Here is a 26,021-nt window from a genome sequence, read left to right on the forward strand (position 1 = left end):
ATCATTATTCATTATCATCATTCATTATTCATTGTTTCCTAATGTTGAACAGTCTTATTTGAATTATCTTAGCTACTGTATTTGACAGCAAAGCCATATCTCTTTTCTAAATTTCATAATTCAAACTTTAACACGATCTTAAATTCCCCTTAATTAACACTGAAGAGGTTTAGCTGAACTTCTGAATCCGTAATGGAGTTTTCTTTGAAAAAGAGACACGAGACTCCAGAAAGAGAGAACCCTGCATTCAGTCACACTCAAACCTGCCTGGCCCCGTCAGTTCTTCCAGAAAAATGTCTTCTCCTCTTTCATCTTAGGCTCAAGATCAGTAAAGGGGTAACAGGAAGTTGTCCATCCTAGAGTCGTAACCTGTGCTCCAGCCTGTCTTGATACAGGGAATGAGCCCGTGTTTTGTCTTGGGGAAGTTGGCTGCGAGTTTCATACTAAAGACACAGCCTCAGATCCAGTGTGGCGCCCAGGAGGCCTCTGAGGACAGAAGAGGTTCTCTGCTCTCGGAGGGATGGATTCAGAGTACTCCTGCCTGAGACAGGACGGTGGGCAGTGAGATAAACACCGAGCAAACTTCATACGGGCCTGGGTCCTGCTGGAACGGGGTCTTGCCCCTCCCCTGATCCGCGGGGCGGATCGTGGTTGCCCTAAGCCGCGGTGACCCCACCCGCTTTGTTCCGTGCCTGGACCATGGTTGGGCATGTGATGCAGTCCTAGCCCAAGACAGACAGGGGCTCAGAGGTGGGAGGAAAGCTCCTAGATAAACCAGTCTTTTCAGGAGAAAGCCTTTCCGGGCGTGAGGGAAGGGGTGACCTTACCCATCACATTTCATGTTTGGGAGGCTAATGCCTGCGGGTTTGATGTTTGAAGTCACCCATTTCCAGGCCTTCTGGACAGACTAACAGAAATGCAGAGACAGGGCCCGAGATCTCTGATACCTTCCAGGAGCTGAAAAACCTTGGAGACCCCCTCTCCCCCGCCTCCCCCCACAGGCTGCTGCTCATGGGAAGAATTTTTTAAAATCTCTGTTATTACGGCACTGTCCCTTGGGACTCCGATCACCTCAGTGACACAAAATGTAATTGCTACTAACAGACTTTTCTAGTTAGATTCTTCTGCTTCTTGCAAAGGCTCTGGGCTTAAGGCCAGGTCTCTCTAGGTTAAAAACAGTATTAGCAAATGTTAGAGCTGTTCAGGATTTCTGCCTTCAAAATGATTTTTTCCCCTTGTTATAATGGAAAGGATTGAAAGAGAATTGAAGAGGGAATACAATTTCTCACTGTGTGGTTCTCAGTTCTAATGTTCTGTCTGGGGCCGGGGAGGGAGGTCCCCTAAAATCACACTGGGCACCACCCAGGGGAGTCCCAACACTTTAGGAAATGCTGTTTAATATATAGTGAGTAGAATCAACATTTTTTTTCCTACAATACCAAGGAAAACGAAATATTTAGGTTAAAACAGAAGGTTTCAGAGGGTATGAACTCTTGCATTACTCATCACGACTTTTGTAAATGGTGGTTTTAGTAATTACGGAATGCACACAGGCACACAAGACTATGGATTATTTTATTTTATTTATTTTAATTTTTTGATTCAATAGTTGTGTAGATTATACTCCATTTAAAGTTATTACAAAATACTGGCTATATCTCCCTATGCTGTGTACAATATATCTTTGTTGCTTACCTGTTTTATACATAAGAGTTTGTACCTCTTCATCCCATACTCCATCTTGCCCCTCCCCGCTTCCCTCTCCCCACTGGTTTCTTCTCTATATCTGTGAGTTTGTTAGATACATCTTTTTGTCTTTTTCTTACAGCTTTTCCTCACTTTCAGCATTTTAGATCACATTGTTGACTTTTGCCTTATTTACCACAATATAACAAATACTAGTATTAATGTTACTTAAAATTATCTTGAAACAGGCTTATTTAACTTAAATACAAAGAATTAGGAAATGGCATCTACCCTACAGTTGGAAAACCACTGTCACTCACTGTAAGAAGAAGACAATTATAAATTAAATACAACTTGGGCAGTCTACAAATAATAAATGCTGGAGAGGGTGTGGAGAAAAGGGAACCCTCCTGCACTGTTGATGGGAATGTAAATTGGTGCAGACCCTATGGAAAACAGTATGGAGGTTCCTAAAAAAACTAAAAATAGAGCTACCATGTGATCGAGCAATCCCACTCCTGGGCATATATCTGGAGAAGACTCTAGTTAGAAAAGATACATGCACCCCAATGTTAATAGTAGCACTATTTACGATAGCCAAGACATGGAAACAACCTAAATGTCCATCAACAGTTAAATAGATAAAGAAGATGCAAGATATATATATATGTGTGTGTGTGTGTGTGTGTGTGTGTGTGTGTGTGTGATGGAATATAAATATAATGGAATATTACTCAGCCATAAAAGAGAATGAAATAATGCCACTTTCAGCAACATGGATGGATCTAGAGATTATCATGCTAAGTGAAGTAAATCAGATAAAGACAAATATCATATGATATTTGATCACTTATATGTGGAATCTCAAAAAGTGATACAAATGAACTTACTTACAAAACAGAAATAGACTCACAGACTTACAGAACGGACTTGTGGTTACCAAAGGGGGAGAGGGGGTGGGGAAGGGATAAATTAGGAGTTTGGGATTAGCAGATACAAACTACTATATATGAAATAGATAAACAACAAGATCCTGTTGTATAGCACGGGGACCTAGATTCCGTATCCTGTGATAAACTACAATGGAGAATAATCTGAAATTTGGAGACTGGTTATCACGTTTGAATTTTTGTCTTTATTTCAAAGTCAGGTTTCACTGCCAATGAGCAGCCATGTTAAGGCAGTGTAGGTCCCGTGATTTGATCATCTTTTGCTACAAACAAAGGCCCTATGCATCTGGGTTTTGATTCTAGAAAAGGTTGCGGTAGAAGGTGGTTGCCCCAACTCTTTCCAAGAAGAAAGATAGTAACTGGACCCCTGCAGTCCTCTGGGTTGAGCTGAAGGGGAGGAGAAGCAGTGAAAGAGAGCGAAGTGAGCACATTTCTCAGGCAGGGTTTCCAAGTTTGTTTTGACAGTTGGACGGGTTTGCGTCAGTGACCGCTACTGCTGCTGCAAGTACCTGCATTTATGTTCCGATCACACTGACAGAGCGGAGAGCGCCAGAGCCAACAATTTCTGTGCCGTAGGCGGAGGATGGCTCCCGGTGAATTTCAGATTCTTAAAGCGTTTTACTTTAGTGGATCCACGGCACAAAGAATTGGGGGAGAAACATATTAGAGGAAAAGCACATCCCAAATGAGAACAGTTGAGGATAGGAGGCTCCCGCCATTTATTGGATTCATTACAGAACATGACAGCAGGCTGTAGTATTTGTTCTGCTGCTGTGGTGTAACTGGTGAAATGAAAAGGTGCGTCAGGGGAGTGCGCAGAGGACGTTGTTCTTATTTCTTTCATCTTCTTAAAGGGCTGGGCGGATTCTACCAAGGCAGGGCTAGAAAGTCATATCACATTCATTTAATATGGGAAACAACAGTCAGGTTATGAGCCAGAGATATTTTGGCCTCGGAACAATAACTCCATTGATTGGGTCAAATGTGTTTAACTCCGACAGCAAGACATCCCGTCTACGTGAAATTATTGTGACTGCAAACAGCCAACAGAGGCAGGTGCAACCTCTGAGCTAGAGGGAGTGTGGCGCGTAGACCAGACGTCCCAAATGCCTGGATTTCTGTTTTGACTTGTGTGTGGATACTGATGGATTGGCATAGATAGAGATCCCACAGATACTGGAGGATAGTCCCAAAGTCCCCCAGTTAGAATTTCTCAAGGGCTTTAAGGTCGGAACCCCAGCTACCAAATCCATATGGGTGCCTGGGGGCCATTTTGAGACCATGTGTGGAACATTAAAAGTACAACACATAACGTTTCTCTCCACATCCACAATAGCACATACAGGGGGCATCTGGGTTGGAGCCATCTCACGTCTGTATAATCACATTCAGAGGTGATGGGCCCAACTGGCCTGTGGGTTGAAGTTAAATCAGAATTTTGCCCAAGAGGGAGAGGAAGAGCAAAAGGCACATAGGTAATTGGCTCAAGTAACATATTACACTTCTTGAGAGTCACAAGGAATGGAAATTGGAATGTGTAAATGAGAGAACAGTGGTTAGAGTTCACAGGAGCCCCGCTCACACACCTGAGAGCTCCTGCTTCTTCCCCGTCCTGCAGTGCAGCCTCACTCGCTCCCTGCCATGCATCAGACACTTTTCCTTCCCTCTCATGTGCCCGTCAGTGGTTGGAGTCTGAGTTTCTCAGTCCATAAAGTTTGTTGAATTTTGTCAGAGGCTGCTGCTAAGAAAAGCAGGAACTATACCAGAGTGTAGCTAGAGAGGTGAAATAAAATGTGTTTCCCTGGGGGAAATAAAAGATGCTCTCGTGATCCTAGAATGTCCAAAATAATGGTAAGACTCTCTAGGTTTTCCTCTTTGGGGGTCCTGGCCCCATCTTAGGCTAGCATTTTCTTTCCGTGGGCATTTAACAAGTTATTGCCCACAGAGGCTGCAGGATAGACGGTCCTGCTAATCTTTAAAACCAGAGAAGTCATGACACCTCCCTAAACAGAGAGAATCATGGAATATTAATGCTGTTGTTAATATCAAGCATCCAAACCCATGGGATGGTGTTACAAGGACACACGCCTCTCCTTGTGGGACCCAATGTGGCAATCACAGGATTTCCTTCTCCTCCACTTTCCTCCTGTTTGCACATCCCATCTATCTCTGTCAATGGTCAGGACCAAAAGGTCCAATCTCATTGGACACATTGTTTATCGGCTGAAAAAGTAAGAAATGTGGAAAGGTGGGTCCTTGTGAAAGGCTCCCAGAGATGACAGATCAGTGTTTCCTGAACTTCTCTCCACCAAGGATGACTTTATTTTCCCCTACACCGTACCCATGATTTAAAAGGGAACAATCATCATGATGATACTAACCTCCTTTACGAAGCACTTGCCGTGGGCCAGGAACTGTTTTAAGAGCTGGATATCTCTAGCTCATTTTAACTTCACGGCAACCCTGGGAAGCCGGTCCTGTTATTGTCACAGATGTTCTGAAAAGAAGCAGGAGGAAGTAAATGACTTCCCATGTCACGGGGACAGTGGGAAGCCAAGGCAGGACTCTTGAGTTCCGTCTGTTTTTGGACACACAAACGTATCCATTCTCTACTGTATTATAAGGAAGACAGAGGGTGCTTCAGGGCATGGACGCTAGAGCCAGATTGGCTGGGTCAATGCCTGTCTTCGCAGCTTATCACCTGTGTGACCTTGGGCAAAAGCTTCTTAATTCTCTGCTCCCTAGCTTCTGTATCTGTAAATGAAGACTCAATGAGGTAAAGTGTTAGGACAGTACTGGTACCCATTAAGTACTATATAGGTGTTTATTATTATTGTAACTATTGTTATCATCATCATCATCAATTTATTTGGGTTTTTCTGTGTTTCTACTCCCAAGCTGTTCAAATGTCACCTTCTCAGGGAAGCATTTCCAAGCTACCTGATTTAAAATAACAATCTCCACCGACAAAACTCCCAATCCCCCTTATGGCTTTATTCATCTGTATTTGTGTTCCTGTGACGTACAATATACTTTATCTCATTGGCTTTTCTACCTTCCTCTTCTCAAACGGAAGCTCCGTGAAGGCAGAATCCTCTGTCTGCTTTTCTCCCTGCCACCTCTGGCTGCCTAGAACAGTGCCCCATGAAGGGGTTCAATCGACATTTGGTGGATAGATTTAACGCGACACTGGGAGCCCAATCAGGGTTGCTCACTGCCAACCTCAGAAGCCCTCGCTGGGCTTTTCCCAGAAGGCACTGCTCGGTTCGGCAAGGTGGCCTTTGGGGGAGCCACTTGGCCCTCAAGAAACCCCTCCTCCCTCTTGGCCAAAGATCCTGCACAACCTCTGGCACCATCTTGCCACATCCCACAACTTGCAAATCGACTGTTCTACAGCCAACTGTAATATTAGTCTCGCTGTCTGCTAGAGGAAACCGCCTTCAACAACAAGGTTTTCCAAACTTTAGAGCTCCAGGATCAGAATTAATTCAGTGACAACGTCATGACATTCTGGCTGCACGATGGTTTCTAGGAAGCAAGGGGGTAATGCTAAGAACCAAACTGAAGAGTGTGTGCATAAAAGGAGACTTCACAGATGCACAGAGGCTTGGCATTCGCGGGTTAGGTAGTATAGGAAGGTATGTGGAATATAAACTTTGCCTTATGCCCAGCTGGAGAGTAGGAAGGGCATGCCCCTTGGGTGAAGGAGTCAACATGATCTTCTGGAGGACCCTGAGGAGAGAGAAGGGCGGGGGCCGCCCTCAGCTGTCATTTCACAGAGCCCCCTGGCCTGTGGGCTTTCAGATGAGGGCTTGGAGCTCCTGAACAAACCTCTTCGAAGGCTGGGGTGGGCTGTGACATGCTGCCTTACGTGGAAAACCAGACAACAGAGCAGTGAGTGCCGTTCACATGCCAAGCCCCAGCTGTGTCAGTTTTATCCCACCGAGATCTTAGATCGTTAGCAGCTAATCATTCGTTCTCTGTCTCTGGGACCAAATGGTATCTTTTTGTCCTCTCCCTGTGTTTTTCATTTCCAAACTGTGCCTCAGTTCTCTAGTTTGCAAAATGGCTATAACAATACCAACTTCACAGGTGGCTGTGAAGATTAAATATATTAATATTTAAAGTACTTAGAATAAAGTCTGGGACCTAGTATGTGCTTACGGAGTCTATGCTATTACTGTTATTATTATCCTTTTTTTTCATGCTGTCATCGCGTTTTCTCCGTCTGGTTTCTCAGCTGCCCCTTGGCTTTGAGGTTTCCGGGTACAAAGTAAGCCCATGTCACTGATGGATGGACTATCAAGGAGACAGCATCTGATTGGCCTGGCTGAGGTCAGGTGTTTATTTCTGGACCAATCATCTGGGACCGGGAGATGAGGTCAGAATGTAATAAGAGTAGGGAGACTTCCGTCAGGCCCGGGGTGGGGCTAGCTTTCGAAAATGGAGTAATGGAGGGGACGGATGATGGGCATTTCTTGTTCAGCAGTTTTTTAATTTCACGTAGTTTTTCCCTATCTGCAGTGCAAGCTCCTTAGAGGTCACAACTATGCACCCGTGTTCTCGAGCACCTGAGCAGCCCAGGGCTTTGCATATATTATGCACTTAGCACTCTAGACCTCATGGACACACGTGTCTCTGCATGACCTGCTCCCCATCCACCTCTCTGCTCCCTGCCCTCAAGCCACCATGGCCCTTCCAGCTCTTTCATCAACAAGCCAAGCTCATTCCTACCTCAGGACCTTAGCACGTGCTATTTGCTATTCTCTCCCCCTGAAATACTTGTACTCCTGATTCTTACATTGATGACTTTTTCTGATTTCTCAGGTCTTACCTGGAATGGCAGCTCCTCAGAGAGCCCCTTCCAAAATGGCCTGGAACTCAGTCACTCTCCTATCTCATGCATCTCAAAATAATCACCATGCTCTGTAATTATCCCACCCCTTTACTTTTTACTTGTTCTCTTTCTCCCCTACCTTGACTGTAAACCCCATAAAGAGATGGACCCTGTTTCTATTGTTTGTCATCATTTAACCCAGAACAGTGCCAGACATATAACAGATGCCCTAAACATAATCCTTAAATAAATGAATAGACAATTATAGATTCTCTCTTATCAGTTGAAAATTCTTTACACCGTCTCCCCGCTCTTTTCCTAAAAGTATCACATATGACTTATACTGCAGATTCTCATGACCTTAGGGGTGGCAACAGCCAATAATTTTTCATGTTTTCACTCAGATTCTCATGTACCACCTCAACCTGAAACTGAACTAAAACCACACCTTTTGGTCAGTCTATCTTTACTAAGTAATTGGAGTCAGGATTAATAACCCCAATTCCCATGTATCCAGAATCACCAGGAAGTTCTGTTGAACAGAGAGGTATTGACATCCCTGAGAAGCCCACCTGGGCTCGCAGGACTGAGGACCAGCCCCTCTGCATCCTGAGTGTGCTGTTCTTGGACTTAGCAGCCCCTGCCCCACGTGATGTGGTGACCCCTGTGCTTGGCTGACTTTTTAATTATGGGGGACTCAGGAAGTGGTGGGTCTGGCTGACATGTTCTCTCTGGCTCAGGGCCCAGTGCAGAGCTGGTGCCCAGTAAATATCTGCTGAATAAATGAATGTGAGAATATACGTGAATAAAGTCTGCACTTGTTTTTCTTTTGCAAGAAACTCAGTAAGTGTATTAGTTATCCATTATTGTATAAAACTCACCTCCAGAAATGAGAGGTTTCATGTAATGATCTTTGATAATCACTTATGGTGTCTGTGGGTGAAGGATTCAGGAATGGCTTGATCAGGCCATTCTGCTTCTCCATCTCTCATGATGTTGGTATCAGGTTTGGGCTGGGGCTTCAGTTATCTGAAGGTCTGACTGGGGTTAGTTACTAGGTAGGAAAATCCACTCCCAAAGTGACACTCACCTGACTGGGAAGTTAGTGCTGACACGTTAATCAGAAGCTGTCTGTGAACAGCATTAAAGGTGGATTAAATACAGCCTTTTAACTAAATATGGCCACGGATCTGACAGTTTCCCAAAGACAACGCAACCATGTTTGGTGTTTCTCTTTTTACTTTTATCTGTAATTTTTTTTAAAAAAACTTGCCTGTTGAGGAAATGAACATTGACAAATAACAGAATAAACAGACAATCCTCACAAGCACCAGATAGATTTCATCTTTCATACAACTCTAATTATATCTTCCTCTTTAATGCCTATCAACAAATACTATAAAACACAGACATCAGCCTCCGATGATACATTTTCCTACCTTCCAGGCACTGATAATTCCACAGAGTTGAGAGGGAGTAAACACCAGTTTGGCAAGACCCTCTGGAAAGCTAACAGCAGACATTTTTTTTTTTTTTTTTTTTTGGCGGTACGCGGGCCTTTCACTGTTGTGGCCTCTCCCGCTGCAGAGCACAGGCTCCGGACGCGCAGGCTCAGCGGCCATGGTTCACGGGCCCAGCCCCTCCGCGGCATGTGGGATCTTCCCGGACCAGGGCACGAACCTGTGTCCCCTGCATCGGCAGGCGGACTCTCAACCACTGCGCCACCAGGGAAGCCCACAGCAGCCATTTTTAATTTGTCCTGGGGCCAAATGATACTTCAACAATTTATTCAAATATAGTTATCCCCAAATAGCACTTGATTTGGTTCATCTGAGGTTAGAAGAATGGAAAGAGCGGGGAACTTCTAACACTGACCTCATCCTCAACGTGTGCCCGCCACGATATCTGTGCCCTGAACCTTATGTTCCAGCAAAACTGGAAAGACCTTGTACCTCACTGGACTGGAGTCTGTGTTGGGTCCCTTGTCTGAAGACACTGAGATGTGGGCCAGGAGCGTCCATCTCAAGTACTTACAAGGGCTTGGTCGTATCTCTATATAAAATGTTCTGATATTTCTAAAAGGGGCACATTTTGGGGGCATACAAGACACTCAGGGTAATAATTCTATACTTTCACAGAAACATATGAGCTCTACCCCTTTTCTGTAAAAAATCGACCCTATTGGTCTAGATTTTGTTTATCCACTTTGGAAAGTAAACATAGGAGAAAAAAAACCTCACTTTCCCCTTAACTCGATTTCAAGTAAGAGCAAAAGTAGAGCCTAAGGATGAATTGGAACTCACCTCCCCCCTCAGATGAAGGCACATGGTGGGGCAGGGGAGGGACCTGGTAACTGGAGAGCAGGTGCCTCTTCTCCCCCCGACCCCCTGCTGTTGTCCTGGTGTCTATATGCGGATTGTTGTACATATATAAGGACTTACCAGAAATAGAGAGAATCACTATGTTTGCCTTTCTGCCTTGTTTCCACGTTAGACACAGATTGCATCCGTTTGCGCTGTGCTCCATCTGGCCAAGTCCCAGGAGTGTCAGCGATGTGCCTGACGTCAATGGCTGATCACTCCTATCATTTCGGATCTCTCCCAGCTCTGCCCTGTCTCTGAGAGACTCATGTCATAGGTTGTGTCTCCTAATCTTGCTTCTCTTCCATATCCCAGGGTCTGGACCAGGATGGTTGGGGGCTGTCAGAGGAGAAAGGTGGAATCAGGGGGCTTGAAGTTGGAGAGAGGAAAAGCGTGGAGCCACCCCTCTCCATGTAATGCCCCCTCCCTGGATCCTAAAAATGGGAAAAGGCAGAAAAACAGATTTCCCCTCGAGCGTCCAGAAGGATCCAGCCTTAGCTGTATCTTGATTGTACCTACTGAGACCCAGGTCAGACTCCTCGCCTCCAGAACTGTAAGAGGATGATTTTGTGTTGTTTTAGGGAGGATGGAGTTTCAAGAGGATAGATTTACTTGGGGTCTGTAGACTACTGTTGCCATCTTGAGGGCAATTGGGGTAGAGTGTGAGCCACGGGAAGAAAAAGGGACAGAGAACAGCTCCCCCAGACTCCTGTAAAGTGCTTGTTCAGACCAGGGCAATAGTTTTGGTATCTTTATTTTGCGCCCAATCTTTGGCGCATTGTGGATCTCAAGTCAAAGGGAAGAATGAATGAAACTTCCCTTAAAGTGAAGTTGAGGTCTTTTCTCTAGAGACTGAGACAAACGGACCTACTTGTTGCTAATGCAGCTCTGGGATTGAAACACTCATGGATACTGAAAAATATTTCCATGTCCAAATAAAATAAGAACCGAGATGTACCAAACATGAATTGTGTGTTCCAGAGAGGAAATGCAGGTGGTCAATAGGCACAAGAAAAGACGCTCAACATCCCGTCATCGGGGAAAGTGCAAATCAAAACCACAATGAGATATCACCTCACACTTGTCAGAATGGCTGTCATCATAAAGACGATAAATAATAAATTTTGGCAAAAGGATATGGAGACAAGGAAAGCCTCACACACTGTTGGTGGGAATGTAAATTGGTGCAGCCATTATGGAAAACAACATGGAGTTTCTCGAAAAACTAAAACCAGGACAACCATATGATCCAGCAATTCCACTTCTGGGCGTATATCCATCAAAAACCAAGACCACTAAATTAAAAAGATATCTGCACCCCAACGTTCATAGCAGCACTATTTACAATAGGCAAGGTATGGAAGCAACCTGAGTGTCCATCAACAGATGAATGGATAAAAAAGATATGGCGCGCGCACACACACACACACACACACACACACACACACACACTGGAATACTACTCGGCCAGAAAAAAGAATGAAATTTTGCCATTTGCAGCAACATAGATGGACTTTGAGGGCATTATGAGGTAGGGGAGGGGAGGGTACAAGCTATTGGGTGTAAGGTAGGCTGAAGGCTGTATGTGCAACAGAGGAATATAGCCAATGTTTTGCAATAACTGTAATGGAAAGTAACCTTTAAAAATTGTATATTGAGAGTCTGCCTGCCGATGCAGGGGACACGGGTTCGTGCCCCGGTCCGGGAAGATCCCACGTGCCGCGGAGCGGCTGGGCCCGTGAGCCATGGCCACTGAGCCTGTGCGTCCGGAGCCTGTGCTCCGCAACGGGAGAGGCCACAACAGTGAGAGGCCCGCGTATCGCAAAAACAAAAAAAAAAAACCCAAGAATAAAATAAGGGTGGCTGTAGACACAGATACACTCTTGCATCTCAGTAGCTTAACCCAGACAGAGTCCAATGAGCTCGGGGGTATGGGGTATTCTGTTCCACACAGTCACTCAGGGACCCAGGCCCCTTTCATGCTCTGGCCCTGTCATCCCTAGGGCTGAGAGTCCTCTGCTGGGGCTGTGCATCCTGCCAGCCGAAGGAGAGAGAGAACAGGAAGAGGACTGTGTGGGAGGAGTCTACGGGCCAAGCCCAAAAGCAGCTCCCGTGACTCCGCCACTTCCATTGGACAGAACCTGGTCACGTGACATCTCCTAACTGCAAAGGATGCTGAGACATGCCGCACAGCTAGCTGGGTGCCCAGGAGGAAATGGAATTAGGTTCTTGTAACCATCTATCACTTTACTCCAGTTTAAAACTCTACATCTGGCTAACATCTGTTGTGAGTTGATATCCCCAACACAGAGTCCGGAAGATGATGTTCTCAGTTTCCTGGGTGCAGCGCTGTGAGCACGTGAACCCAGTTCGTCTTCAGGCACACCCGCGGGAGGCATTGCTGAACAAGCAGACAGCAGCACAGAGCATCTGTTTGTGGGAATACATGGTGGAAGCCGCGTATTTCTGGGGTCAAGGATAGCGATGGGGGCTTCCGTGATGGCAGAGTCTTTGGGGTTCCCGTCGCAAGCCAGTCCTATTAAGTGGTTCTGGGGGGTGTTCCTGGAAGCTCCGTCTAGAATCTCTCCCTCCCTCGCCTTCAGTCATTCTGTGAGGCTCTTCATGCCCGTCGGTAAATCTCTGCTGCTTCAATGAGAGTGAATCTACTTTCCTGCACTTACGAATGTTGTTTTTTTACCCATTTGTTTTTGAGGGGAAAAAAGCAACAAAACACATATATCTTAGAATTTGAAACATGAAGCCTTTGACCAGCCAAGACGTTTTATTTGAATATTTTCATTGATTTACTAATATTTAATGGTTGTGAGATCTCATACAATATTTTGGTGTCTGCCTTTTTTTGAAAACGAAAAGATTTAGTAAATTTAAGAAAAGGCAAAAAGGACTTTACGAGGAACACATACTCAATATGGATTTATTCTCCCAGAAAACAGGTATCAGATGCCCTGGGGTTTCCCAGCCCTGGGCTACAGGGGTGAATAAGGCTCGGGGGCAGATGGAAAGATGCTCCCTTTCCTGGCCTGAAATTGACATCTTTGGGGGATTTCATCTACTCAAGACTTGGACAGATAGTGATAATAGCTCAGTAGAGGCTGACTCTTAACAGACATTCTTGCAAGCTCTTGATTATCTTGAATCTCTTAAAATCTTTATAAAATAAGTGTTATAACTTCCTTTCAGTCAAGTAATTAAGAGAGGCACAGAGAATTTAGATAACTTCTCTGATCCACATAGCTGGGAAGGGGAAGAATTGGGATTGAAACCTAAACAGTTTCAGCGCCGGACATGGTCCTAAGTGTTGTGGAGACTGTCCCTCTGTCCTAATACCCATGGGTGTTCAAACCTAATTGTCCATTACTATCACCAGGTAAGTGTTGTAAAACATCATGCGTTGTACGGATAAACCTTGAGAACAGGACGCTAAGTGAAAGACGCCAGACACAAGAAGCCACATACTGTATGATTCCTTTTATATGAAATGTCCAGAATAGGCAACTTATTTTTAAAAATTATTATCTCATAACTATTCCAGAAGGATATTTCCAGGAATGGGTCAGTGGATCAATGATGTCATCAAGACATAAGATTTTTTCATCTTTTTAGCTCGTAAGTCTTATGGTCAGATTGTTTCCTCATGGTCTCAAAGTGGCTACTGCCGCTCTAAGGCAACACTGTCCCCCATGATAATAACACCAGAAGAGGGAGAACGGGGACGGGAGGAGACCTCAGGGTGCGTTTCTGGTTTGTTCTTTTTTTTTTGGCGGTACGCGGGCCTCTCACTGTTGTGGCCTCTCCCGTTGCGGAGCACAGGCTCCGGACGCGCAGGCTCAGCGTCCATGGCTCACGGGCCCAGCCGCTCCGCGGCACGTGGGATCCTCCCGGCACGAACCCGCGTCCCCTGCATCGGCAGGCGGACTCTCAACCGCTGCGCCACCAGGGAAGCCCGCGTTTCTGTTTTTATTGGACAGAAAAAATGTTCCCAGAAGCACCAAAATGCTCCTTAGCCTCTCACTGGTCAGAATTGAGCCACTTGCTCACCTGTGCCTTCAAAGGAGGTTGCAAGTGTGAGTGTCTGTGATGTTTAAGCCAAAATTGTAGGGGATGGGCTCAGCCTACAAGGACTAGAAAAAGTGATGAAAGCCTCCAGATTAGGCTGCCCATCTTCTGTTTGTGGCAATTTTCACTTTATGATTTTGTTCTGGATCTTCTCAACATAGTTAGGAAGGCAGAGGAAAACGACAGAAAAAAAAAGTTTCCCTTGTTAATTTAAATAAGTACGGCTCATGTTCAGTGGTGCAGGCCTTGTCAGTGACTTTATGAGAAACATGGCTATTGTAAATAGCCAAGACGAATCCAGTTTAGACGGAGTAGGAGGGAGAACTCAGAGGTGTGGCAGGAAATGCAGGCTGGGGCCATCTTTAGAAAGTCTTGGAATCCAGTCTCAGAAGTGGGTAGGTATGTAATAGTCTAGGGAATATAGAATATAGGGGTGACAGTAAGGGGCACAGATTTCCACAACTCTGGCTGCTGAACCTTGCTTGTGGACATTGCCAGGGAAACACATCTTTACTCTGTGTCTGTGCATGGGTATATGTTGTGTCTGTGTGATGTGTGTGCATGTACCTATATGTAGGTGTGTGCAGGTGTGTGCAAGTATAAGCGTGTGTGCATGGGTATAGGTTGTGTTTGTGTGTGCATGTACATATATGCAGGTTTGTGTGCACATGTGTTTCTGTGTGAGTGTTTACTGCATGTGTGTGTGACTTTGACCTTGACCTTGAGATCACTCACTATCATTTTTTGAAACTTACCTTCTGGCTGAACCAAAGTCCGTGGTCATAGCAGAGGCATAGACCCCCGTGAATCAGCTGAGCTGCCTCACAGTTGCTTCTGTGGAATATATAGATTTAGGTCTCAGGATCTTCTGTTCTAAGCCTCATGCTTTGAATATTGGGGGAAATGCACTTTTCAGAACATGAGTTTTTATTCGTGGCTATTTGGACCAACACATGGTCATTTTAAAGTTCCCCAAACTAATCAAAATTTATCAGTCACCCTTAGACCTCATTTGAAGACCAAGAGGCCTTCTTCTTAGAGGTGAAAGTTACCATGCACGTCAAGTTACATAATGCAATTTTCTAACACATCACAACCAAATAAACGGCAAACGGAGAAGAAAGTGAATCGACACGGCCTCCCCTTCAACAGACTTCCGTTTTAGGACTACCCTCATTTTGTGGAATCCTATTCTTTTCAATGAAGATGATTAAATAAATATATAATTAAATGTGATTCAGGGCTTCCATCATTGGAAATCTTTTCCTCGTTATCCATTCGCAATGTAGATAGAATACAGACGGCACATGGCCTGTGTTTTGTTTTGGCAAGTAAGATCAGCTCAGTTCATCCAGGTTGTCTTTTTTTTTTTTTTGCATCTTTATTGGAGTATAATTGCTTTACAATGGTGTGTTAGTTTTTGCTTTAGAACAAAGTGAATCAGTTATACATATACATATGTTCCCATATCTCTTCCCTCTTGCGTCTCCCTCCCTCCCACCCTCCCTATCTGCCCTGTTTCTTATACAGGTTGCCCAGGGTTTGGCTGGGATCTGCTGGACCTTGGCATTTGCATAAGATGGTTTGAAAGTCCCTTTTTTCTCTGTGGACGTCTAAAGCCTTACCCCAGTGTTATGAGGATTCCTAAGGCTTATCATCCTATAGTCACGTCTCCCTTTGGCTTTTATTTCTAAGCTTTTCTCTCATTTGCAAGCTGAAAACCCCAGGTTTAAAACTCAGTGCCTTCCTTCATTTTCACACCATCTTTACTTACACAAAGCATTTATGAGTTGTGTAGAATCTGGTGAAGTGGGGTGGTGGGCAGAGGAGGCAAAGGAAGGGTTTCCGTTACAGAAACATGCAAACTGAATGTAAGGCATCTCTGTTCATAAACCTACACTTAAAACATCCTCTGGTTTCTCACCCATAGGGAAACGTCTTCAGAATCCCTTGTTGCAACTGTCTATGGGACTCCTCTCTCTTGGCCAAGTCCACTAAACTTGAATATGCAGGGCGTAAGGGCACCAGCAGAAAGGCTAGGCAGGGGCAGAAATTCACCCCATGCTCTGCTTACCAACATCGTGGGGTGGGCTAGCCCGTGCTTGGTGTCTCCCCTGCCCTTCCCTGCCTAACACACTCTATTCCCACCCTAAATCTTAGACGTAGTGCCACAATTCTTATTTTCTCATGAGGAACAGTCAAACAATGCTTTTTGTTTTGCTTTGGTTTGCTTGTTTCTTTTGTGTTAATACCTATAATCCCAAGATATTCAGCCCAAACACCTAGCCATGTATGTTCTAACGCAAAAGGGATTGAGAATACAGGAGGGACACGATAAGGAACACAGGTTTCCAAGACTGTAAGTAAACTGTGGGAAACACCAACAGAAACCCTTTGCCTAGATACTCTTTTTAATGGCGGCCCTACAGCAGACACTAATTCCACCTACTTTGACCATCTTTATATTTCATAATTCCTAGTACTAAGTGATTTTTTTAAAGATTCTTGTGTACTAGAATGAATGTTCTATCAAAAGCAACTTCCTTTCTGCATGAATACTTCTTATCTGCAGGATGTCTTTGAGTTTCAGCAGTAATACTTTAGCCTTGCGTCATCAATTCGATATTTCCATGTTAAACACTTTAAGTGTTTAACACTTAAAGTACTCCTTGAAGTCGTTTTGAAATGGATTCTGTCCGGTAATGGGATCGAACCAGCTGGCTGTGTGCAGCAGTTTTAGAATTTCACTTTTTCACCTTTGAGCTGACTGTATTCTGATGAATCTGGACTCGTCTTGGCCATAATCCCACAGAGCAGGGTGAATTCATGGATAAGATTATTTGAACTATGAGAAGTCAGGCTCTTTTAAGGGATTATCAAATGATTCAACATGTCACAAGGCGCCTTAACCATTTTTCAATGAAAATCTAAACTTTTGGAAGAAAACTTGGAAAGAAATGGCATGAATGTTTAAAAAAAGTCGAAATTAGACATTTACAACCTCACAGAGTCAAATAATTCAGTAAGACTTATTATTTATATTTTTTACCCCAAACTCTTACTAATTCTAAGTGATTTGTTTTTAGAGTAATTTCGACATCCAGTATATTCTGATTACATCCCTATGTGTTTTTCTTTTTCTTTTTCATTTTATTTTCAGCTACGTTGGGTCTTCGCTGCTGCGTGCGGGCTTCCTCTAGTTGCGGCGAGCAGGGGCCGCTCTTCGTTGCAGTGCACGGGCTTCTCATTGCGGTGGCTTCTCTTGTTGCAGAGCACGGCTCTAGGCCCGTGGGCTTCAGTAGTTGTGGCACACGGGCTCAGTAGTTGTGGCTCACGGGCTCTGGGGTGCAGGCTCAATAGTTGTGGCCCACGGGCTTAGTTGCTTCGTGGCATGTGGGATCTTCCCAGACCAGTGATTGAACCCGTGTCCCCTGCATTGGCAGGCGGATTGCTTAGCCACTGTGCCACCAGGGAAGCCCCCATCCCTATGTCTTGATCTTTATTTTTTTTTCTTTTATAAATTTTCTTCTCTCTGCAAAGCTGTAATTCCTTCAGGTTGCTTTTCGTTATGTGTTTGCTTGTTTCAGTGTGTACCTTTGGGCTGGAAGATTTCCTCGTGGATGTGAACCCCGCTGACTCCCATTTACTAGTAAGGGACATGGTGGAGAATGTCCAGTGCAGGCTGGGCTGGGCTATTTCATTGAACCGTTGATTCCAGTACCTTGGTGTCTTTCCCAGTTGCTCCTGCAATTCCTCAGAGATGGATCTTGTGAACACGGTGTGGAAGGCGTGGTCTGGCAGTCATCACTCTGGAGCCCAGCTGGTGAGGAGGGCTGTGCGTCTCATCAGGGTTCAGAAAGCCCTGATGGTATTGAGTATAATAGCTCACCTTCAAGTGTACCTGAGCCCCCTCCCTTTTCAGTCATCACAGGAGAGAAATCATGTGTTCTGCCACATTTGGGAAGGATGAAAGGAGCTAGAGAAGGGATCCAACTTCTTAAGCAAATGCTCTTGCTGCCAGCCCTGCCTGTCCAGCTGCTTCTGGAAGCTTCTGGTGTCAGGATTCCTGAACCTCTGAGGGGTTCTTTGGAATAAACTGGGTTGACGCTTAGCTTTTCCCTGTTGGAATATGATTGAGCTTAGCGTCCAGCAGTTTTTGTTCCTGTGGTCTCCTTTGTCTCTCTTAGTCTTTGTTGATTTACTCCTTAAAAATAAAATCAATTCACAGTTATTGTTGCAGCAATTTGGGAGGGAGTGAAAATAATTCACGGAGGCCACCTTCCACTTTAATCAAACACAGATCCTCTGATTTTTAACACATTTTGTCTGCATGAATGAACTTGGCATAAACAACATTCTAAAGCAGTGTTAATTTCAAACTTTTCGTATGAATTCATTCAACTTAAAGTCTTTTTTAGCCCCTTAAATTAATTGTCAATCTCGCCTATTCCACGATGTCCTAGTTTCACATTTTAGTGTCTTTTAATCAGAAAAAAAAGAACAAAGACATAAGTATTTAATATCATAGCTACCTTGTTTAATTTTCTTTTTTTTATTAGTTGATCAGAGTTTGAATGCAAGCCAAGGTTTCTAAGACAAAAAAAAAAAAGCAAAGAGCAAGCACAAAAGTAAAGACATATTGTTTTTCTTCTCTGACTTGCTATCTGCAAGTTTCCCTGTGCCCTTCATTCTGGCAAAAATTAAAATTCATCTCAGTCAAGCACCTGTATAGTCTAGTGAGCAGCACAGCACCTGTATAGTCTAGTGAGACCAAGGCAAAAGGCCACCGATAACGTGCATTTTCCATCTAAAAGACAACTTCATTCAATGGATTTTTTATACTAAATAATGATAATTAATCCTTGGATCTAAGCACACTAATACCACATGCTGATTAATTATCCAGTGACAAATAAGTAACATTTACATTTTACTGGACAGAATCAACCTAACAGAAATAGCCTTGGCCAGTGAATAAATTAATCCTTTTTTCTCAACAATTCAAATTATTACTGAACGTCTGTTAACTCCCTTGCCTTCTAAGAATTATTTTCAGCCCTCTCCCCATCACTCACCTCATGGAAGAGGATACATCTACAAAGTGATGGATTGTTGATATGTTTTTACACCTTTTACACTAAAAAAGTTCATCATTTATTGGGAAAATGGAAAATCAGCATTAGAGGGAAGATTTTTACCCCTCCCTCCCTCCTTCCATTCCTCTCTTCTTTTTCTCAGTGTTAGGTTTATGAGAAAGAGAAGAAGAAAAGAGAAAGAGAGCAAGAAAACAAAAAGGGAACGTTCTACTTTACAGTTAATTCCCTCTTGTGAATTATAAACCTGCCATCTTTCACTTTACATCCATGGTTTGCATTTTCTCAAGTCACAGCATTGTTTCACTCCATCCACTTTATCCTTTCTCTAGAGCTACAACCTTACTTTCATTTTCTCCAATGCTGCCCTTGAAAACTTTCTGAGAAACTGAGATTTTATCTCAATTTTACAGTGATTGCTATCTTGTTTCCAAAAAAAAAAACAAATTGAGTCAGGAGAAAAACCAGATGACCATGCTGATGGAATCTCACACAAGGAGATTAATTGCAGCCGCTTTGGAAGACTTGGGTGAAGTGATGAGCAATCCACAGAGTGCAGAGGAAACTAGAGGCGTTTGCAATGCGCAGACTCCTTGGTATTTGTAAATATCCTCACGCTGGGCTGGTACATCGGGAACAGCCATCTGGATGTTCCGCTACATTTTTCATTTTTTTAGGTGGATTTTTAGATAGATAGAACTTTCAGCTTGATAGCATTTTTTTAGGTGGATTTTTAAGACTGCTAGATAGAACTTTCAGCTTGACTTCTTATTCTTTTGGGTCTCGATAGCGGCAAGGCATGATACAATAAATTCAACGTTTTAAAATTCACACAGTACCAGACAACGAAATCCACAGTGTGGTGTGAATCAGTATCTGTTAAGTGGTGTCACTGTATGCAGCTATAGCACAAGAACCTATGTAAAAATATTGTCATGTGTTAGAAGTATGAATTCAGAGAAAATAAACAGTTGAAACATATCACAGTTTCTGTAATCTGATTTTGGCATCCCACTGTTAAAACATTTAGTGTGTTATGTCAAAATGGAATCACCTAGGTCTCCATCAACCTTTGATGGGACCGATTCCTTAAGAAACCCACTTATATACACACTACTGTATATAAAACAGATAATCAACAAGGACCTACTGTATAGCACAGGGAACTCTACTCAATATTCTGTAATAACCTATAATGGAAAAGAACCTGAAAAATAATGGATATACGTATACTATAATTGAAACACTTTTGCTGTACACCTGAAACTAACACCACATTGTAAATCAACTATACCCTAATATAAAATAAAAATTAAATTAAAAAAAAGGGATCCACAGATAATCCGATGGAATGATGGTGAAAGAAGTCTAGTGCCTGGAAGTGGGGTGAAACTTTTCCTATTCTGTGTTTGTTCACATATAATCCTGAATTTACATCCACACAACAACGCAGGAGTGTCTGCACACAGAAGCCTGGAGCCCCCAGCACCCTCATCTTCTCTCGAGCAAGAACTTTCTTCTCCATCATGGGCTGAGGATAACAGCCTCCCTCAGCACTGGCTAGAGAGGCTGATGACAAAGCAGGCATCACTGCGTCTGTACAGATGAGTGAACAGCACAGCAGACGAGGGGCAGTCATCACTCAGAGTGGCATGGCCTCCGCACCCCGGTGCTGCAGCCCTGATCTCAGGACTCTGAGCTCTGAGGACCAAGTGGAGAGAGAGCGGCACAGAGATGATGCCCAGAGACGCCCTCCAGCACTTTGGCACACACACAGCTGGCCATGACCCACAGCCGTGGCAGACAGCGCTGATCCCACCCCCACATTTATTCCAGAACACTGTAATATCTCTTACTTCAAGAATTATTATATTTAGTGAAATCCATTTTAATCAGAGAGGGGTGATGCCTCCCATTCTGAGGCTCCTTCAAAATATGTAAAATATTGACCAGAGTAGCTTTCACAGATTGTTCACAAACAGACCCTTGAGGGGCGATATCCCTTTCATGTGTTTTAAAATTATATTTTTTCCCAGGTCCAAAGAAAAAATTGGCCAGAGTATACAATAGCGTCTAAAGATGAAAGTGTCCGATGCAGTTATTGCAGAGTGAAAACATTTTCTTCTGAAACTCTATAGGTCTCCGTTTCTGCAAACAGTGCTTCTCTATACAAATGTAAGCAGTCAACATGCAGTTTCCTAAAGAAGGATATTCATTCTAGGATCAGATGTTTTCTAATGAAATGTTTATTGCATTCTCTGAGGGCTTAAATAAATGTTGGCCTTTGACAGTCAGGTACTAGGGGATGTTTCCACTTCCCTTCAAGGATGTTAAATGTTCCCTCCAAGAATGACATGTGACAGCCCCTCCTCCACAATGCCATACACCCGTGGTGTTACAGCTCATCTCCTCACCCCGTTTTCTGGATAAGTTAAAAATGAAGGGTAAGGGCTTCCCTGGTGGCGCAGTGGTTGGGAGTCCACCTGCCGATGCAGGGGACACGGGTTCGTGCCCCGGTCCGGGAGGATCCCACATGCCGCGGAGCAGCTGGACCCGTGAGCCATGGAATGAAGGGTAAATGCTGATACATCCCATTTATACCCAAGACACCCACAAAACACTTATTTACTTATACATTTCCCAGAGTTTCCAGTTTACCTGCTTGTATATACAAAATAGGTGTAAAGATTTTACCCAAATATTATTATTATTATTATTATTTTTTGCAGTATACGGGCCTCTCACTGTTGTGGCCTCTCCCGTTGCGGAGCACAGGCTCCGGACGCACAGGCTCAGCGGCCATGGCTCACGGGCCCAGCCGCTCCGCGGCATGTGGGATCTTCCCGGACCGGGGCACGAACCCGTGTCCCCTACATCGGCAGGCGGACTCTCAACCACTGCGCCACCAGGGAAGCCCCAAACATTATTTTTTATAAGTTCTATTGCCACCAACCACTACAGAGCACAAGGTAATCTTTTTGCTGAGTTAAGCAATGTGAATTCTCCCTGCAGCTTTCTGTGACTTTATCACACACATCAGTTATTTCAACTCTCTCCTCTGCCCCCCATAGAGTATTTTAAATTCTTTTCCCATATCAAGTGTGCTGCTAGCAATACTGTAGGACTGGAAAACAGGGCACAGAAATCACTAAAACCTGTAATTAGAGGAAAAAATTCCCACTTTATATTTAAACAGACTTTTTCATTTGACAGAAACAACCACTTTGTCACATGTTAAGTTAATATTAATTATGAACACTGAATTATTTGCAAGAAAACAATACAAAGGTAGAGTCTGTGTTTCTATCTGGGTTAGCGTGAATCATGACAGATACGATATAGACCATTTTTTAAGCCTCTTAATTTGTCAGTGTTCCTGGTGGCAAATGATGTATTAGACCAAGTAATTAAGGTAATGAAATAGATTGTCTTTTTATGAAATATTAGTATCCATTAGATCTGATAACCCTCAGTCTAAATGTGAAATCTCCCCTTTTTGAATCATCTCACCTGCTATTGAAGGTGATGTGTTCAAAGCCAAGGAGAATTGCCAACTCCTAATTAAAGGAATCCAAGAGGATGCTTAAAACCAGATTTAGGATAGTAGTTCCATCAGGGGAAAAAAGAGAGAATAAAATTGGAGAAGGGCCCCCAGGAGGCTTCAACAGTGTTCATAATATTTTAACCAAATTCTGCCCCGTGTATACGGGCATTGGTTATATTATTCTTTATTCTTGTAACATCTCTATGTGGGAATTCTTCTGGATCAAGAAAACAATGGGAAACAAGTACACACACTTTCCGAAGTGAGGTGCTGACTACCATGTATAAAGTAAGCTTGAGAATATAAAAGGATTGAAGTTGAAGAGTTCTGAAAATCAGGCCAAAGAGAGGGCATATCTTTGGAGAAAGTTGTCTGTGTGCTGAAGTTGGCCCTGAGGGTCAACAAGACCTTCTGATTGCTCTTCTCAAGTCTGTTCAACTTAGAAATGACTTGAGTGAAATTTTAGGTGGAAGATTGGGGGAATGATGGAAAAGTTGCTGGATTTTGATCTAGAGCAGAACAAAAGAAGACAGCCTGGGGATCCAGATATGTGAGATGGTGGAGATCGCAGCTTCTGGAGTGTGACTATAGAAGAAACCCCACAAACATAAATTTACTGAGGTTTTGCAAATATCTTAAGGAGAGCACGGGACATCCCAGAGACTGTGGAGAAGAAAAATCATTACTTTTCAGTGTCAAGGACTGCATGACCACAGGTACAATTTGAATTGTACAGCCACTGTGATTTCACTTTTAAATGGAATGGCATCTACCAACTAGGCTGTAAACTCCACACGGGTAAGTGATACCTCTATTTCCACTGTTGCATTCCTAGTTCTCTGCACGTTTTGTAGATTGAAGGGCAAAGGAAGGCAATGATGTTGTTACTGAACTCAGGTTCAGTTGCTGGTCACTCAAGAATCCAATACTGAGAGTCAAGTGTTGGGTAAAAGGAAAGATAGCTTCATTGAGGAAGCTGGCAATCCTTGGGAGAAGGTGGACTCATGTCCCAAAAAACCAACTCCCCACTCCTCAGATTTCACTTGGAGATAATACAGGGAAAAGAGGAAGGGGCTACATGCGGAGGAGAGGGTTGTGGGGAGTGTGATCAGCTTGTGGACATTCTTCTGATCGGTTGGTGGTGAGGTAACTGGGAGTCACCATCATCGACCTTCTGGTCCCAGCTGGTCTGGGGTCTACATGCTTGTGGGCATCATATAGTTAACTTCTTCCATCTGGTGGAGGTTTCAATATCTGCAAAGCAGCTCAAAGGACATAGTTCAGAATATTATCTATAGTCTTTGAGGAGGAACTAAAGGTCCTTGACTTTGTTAATGTAGCCATTAACTATTACTATTTTGTCCTGTTTGACTGTTTTCCTTTGCTTCTGAATTTTCTTACATCTCTGATTAAACTTATTCTTTGGCTAAAGTTTTTCTACTGACAAGAGGCAGGCAGAGGACATGGGTGTGGGTGGCATCTGTCCTGGTTACAGAGGGTCCTGCTCAGTAGCAGTGTTACTAAATCCCAGTATCACCCAGTGGAGATAGACCCTCAAAAGACATGTCGAGTGGGAGACAGAGGTTGGAGGGGAGTCAGCCACTGCTGCAAACCTGGCCTGAGGAAAAGAACAAAGGGGAGGAACACCCTGGTCTCTTTCTTCCTCCTGCCTGACAGTCTAGCATCAGTGCCTTCCATTGGCTAAGTCCAGTCTTTAATTGAGATATAATTCACATACCATTAAATTCACCCTTTTAAAATATACAGTTTGGGCTTCCCTGGTGGCGCAGTGATTAAGAACCCGCCTGCCAGTGCCAGGGACATGGGTTCGAGCCCTGGCCCGGGAAGATCCCACATGCCACGGGACAACTAAGCCTGTGCACCACAAATACTGAACCCGTGCTCTAGAGGCCACGAGCCACAGCTACTGAGCCCATGTGCCACAACTACTGAGCCCATGTGCCACAACTACCGAAGCCCGTGCGCCTAGAGCCCGTGCTCTGCAACGAGAGAAGCCACCCCAATGAGAGGCCCGTGCACCCCAACGAAGAGTAGCCCCTGCTCAGCGCAACTAGAGAAAGCCCGCACACAGCAACGAAGACCCAATGCAGCCAAAATAAATAAATAATAAATAAATTTATTTAAAAATATATAAAATAAAATATACAATTTAAGTCAAAGTTTATTTTATTAGTATATTCACAGAATTGAACAACATCATCAAACCTGACTTTAGAACATTTTCATCGCCCCAAAGAGAAACCGTGTTCCCATTAGCAGTCATTCCCCGTCACCCCGCACCACATCCAGCCCTGGGCAACCACCCATCTTCTGTCTCTGTGGATTTGACTACTGTGGACATTTCACGTAAATTTAAGTGCACAATACGTTGTCTTTTGTGCCCGGCTTATTTCCTTTAGCGTCGTGTCTCCAAGGCCCGTCCACACCATAGCCTGGGTCACTGCTTCATTCCTTTAAGAACTGAATGCTATTCCATGGTATGAATAGACCACATTTTGTTTATCCGAACTTTGGGGATTTTTCCATCCAAATGCTAATTATTAACTTTCTATTTCTCTACAATTCATTTTAACAATGTGGACGAAAATGGAAGGTGGCAGAGCATTTTTAATAAAATATCTTAAAATATGTTTTGATATCATACAAATGTTAACATTGGAGGAGGTCTTAAATGTTTTCCAGGGCACAATTTTTTGCATTTCCACATATATCACATTTTATATATGGAAGTAACTTATAAAGGGAGATAAAATAATTAGGTTTGAGAAGGGATTGTCTAAAACATGTCACTTAGCTTAAGCTGAATATCTGAATTTGAGTAAATTGAATTCCTGGAACCAAAAGGTAAAAATCTCCTGAAAGAAATTGGTAATTTAGCCCATGAAAAATCCTAATTAAAGGAAAATAAGAATTCCCTGAGATTTTGCATTAATGAATCTTCTGGCTTGAGAATGTAGTCCCCTTATAGAGCCAGAGAGATAGAGCTTTTATTAAAAATGATATTATAAACTATTTGAATTATCCCAAGTTTGGGTTTGATACTGTTTATATTGGTGATCTTTTCTATTTCAGGTTAACAATAGCTGGTTGAAACTTTTCTTTTTTTTTTTTTTCCCTCAAGAGCCATGGGTCAAGGCCCAAGTATTCAAATGTGACACCTCTTTTCCTAAAAATAAATGGTGCTTTGGGTATTCCCTGTTATATTCATGCTGTTTTCTTGGCCCTGTAGCCAGACATCCATTACTGAGATAGAAATGGTTGGGGGCTTTTTTTTTAAATGAAGTACCAGCTGGAATAGGCACCCATTCACTCACCATCAGAAGTCACCAGGGCATCATTCTAAGTGACCCTCTGCACCTCTGTCTCTAAATATTTCCCCAAGTGTGGGCTTGTAGAGGGAACTCCTGTCGCTCTGAATAATAATGAAATCCTATTCGAAATCCCAACTATATC

The sequence above is a fragment of the Lagenorhynchus albirostris genome, chromosome 14 (assembly GCF_949774975.1).
Source record: "Lagenorhynchus albirostris chromosome 14, mLagAlb1.1, whole genome shotgun sequence".
Taxonomy (NCBI): Eukaryota; Metazoa; Chordata; class Mammalia; order Artiodactyla; family Delphinidae; genus Lagenorhynchus; species Lagenorhynchus albirostris.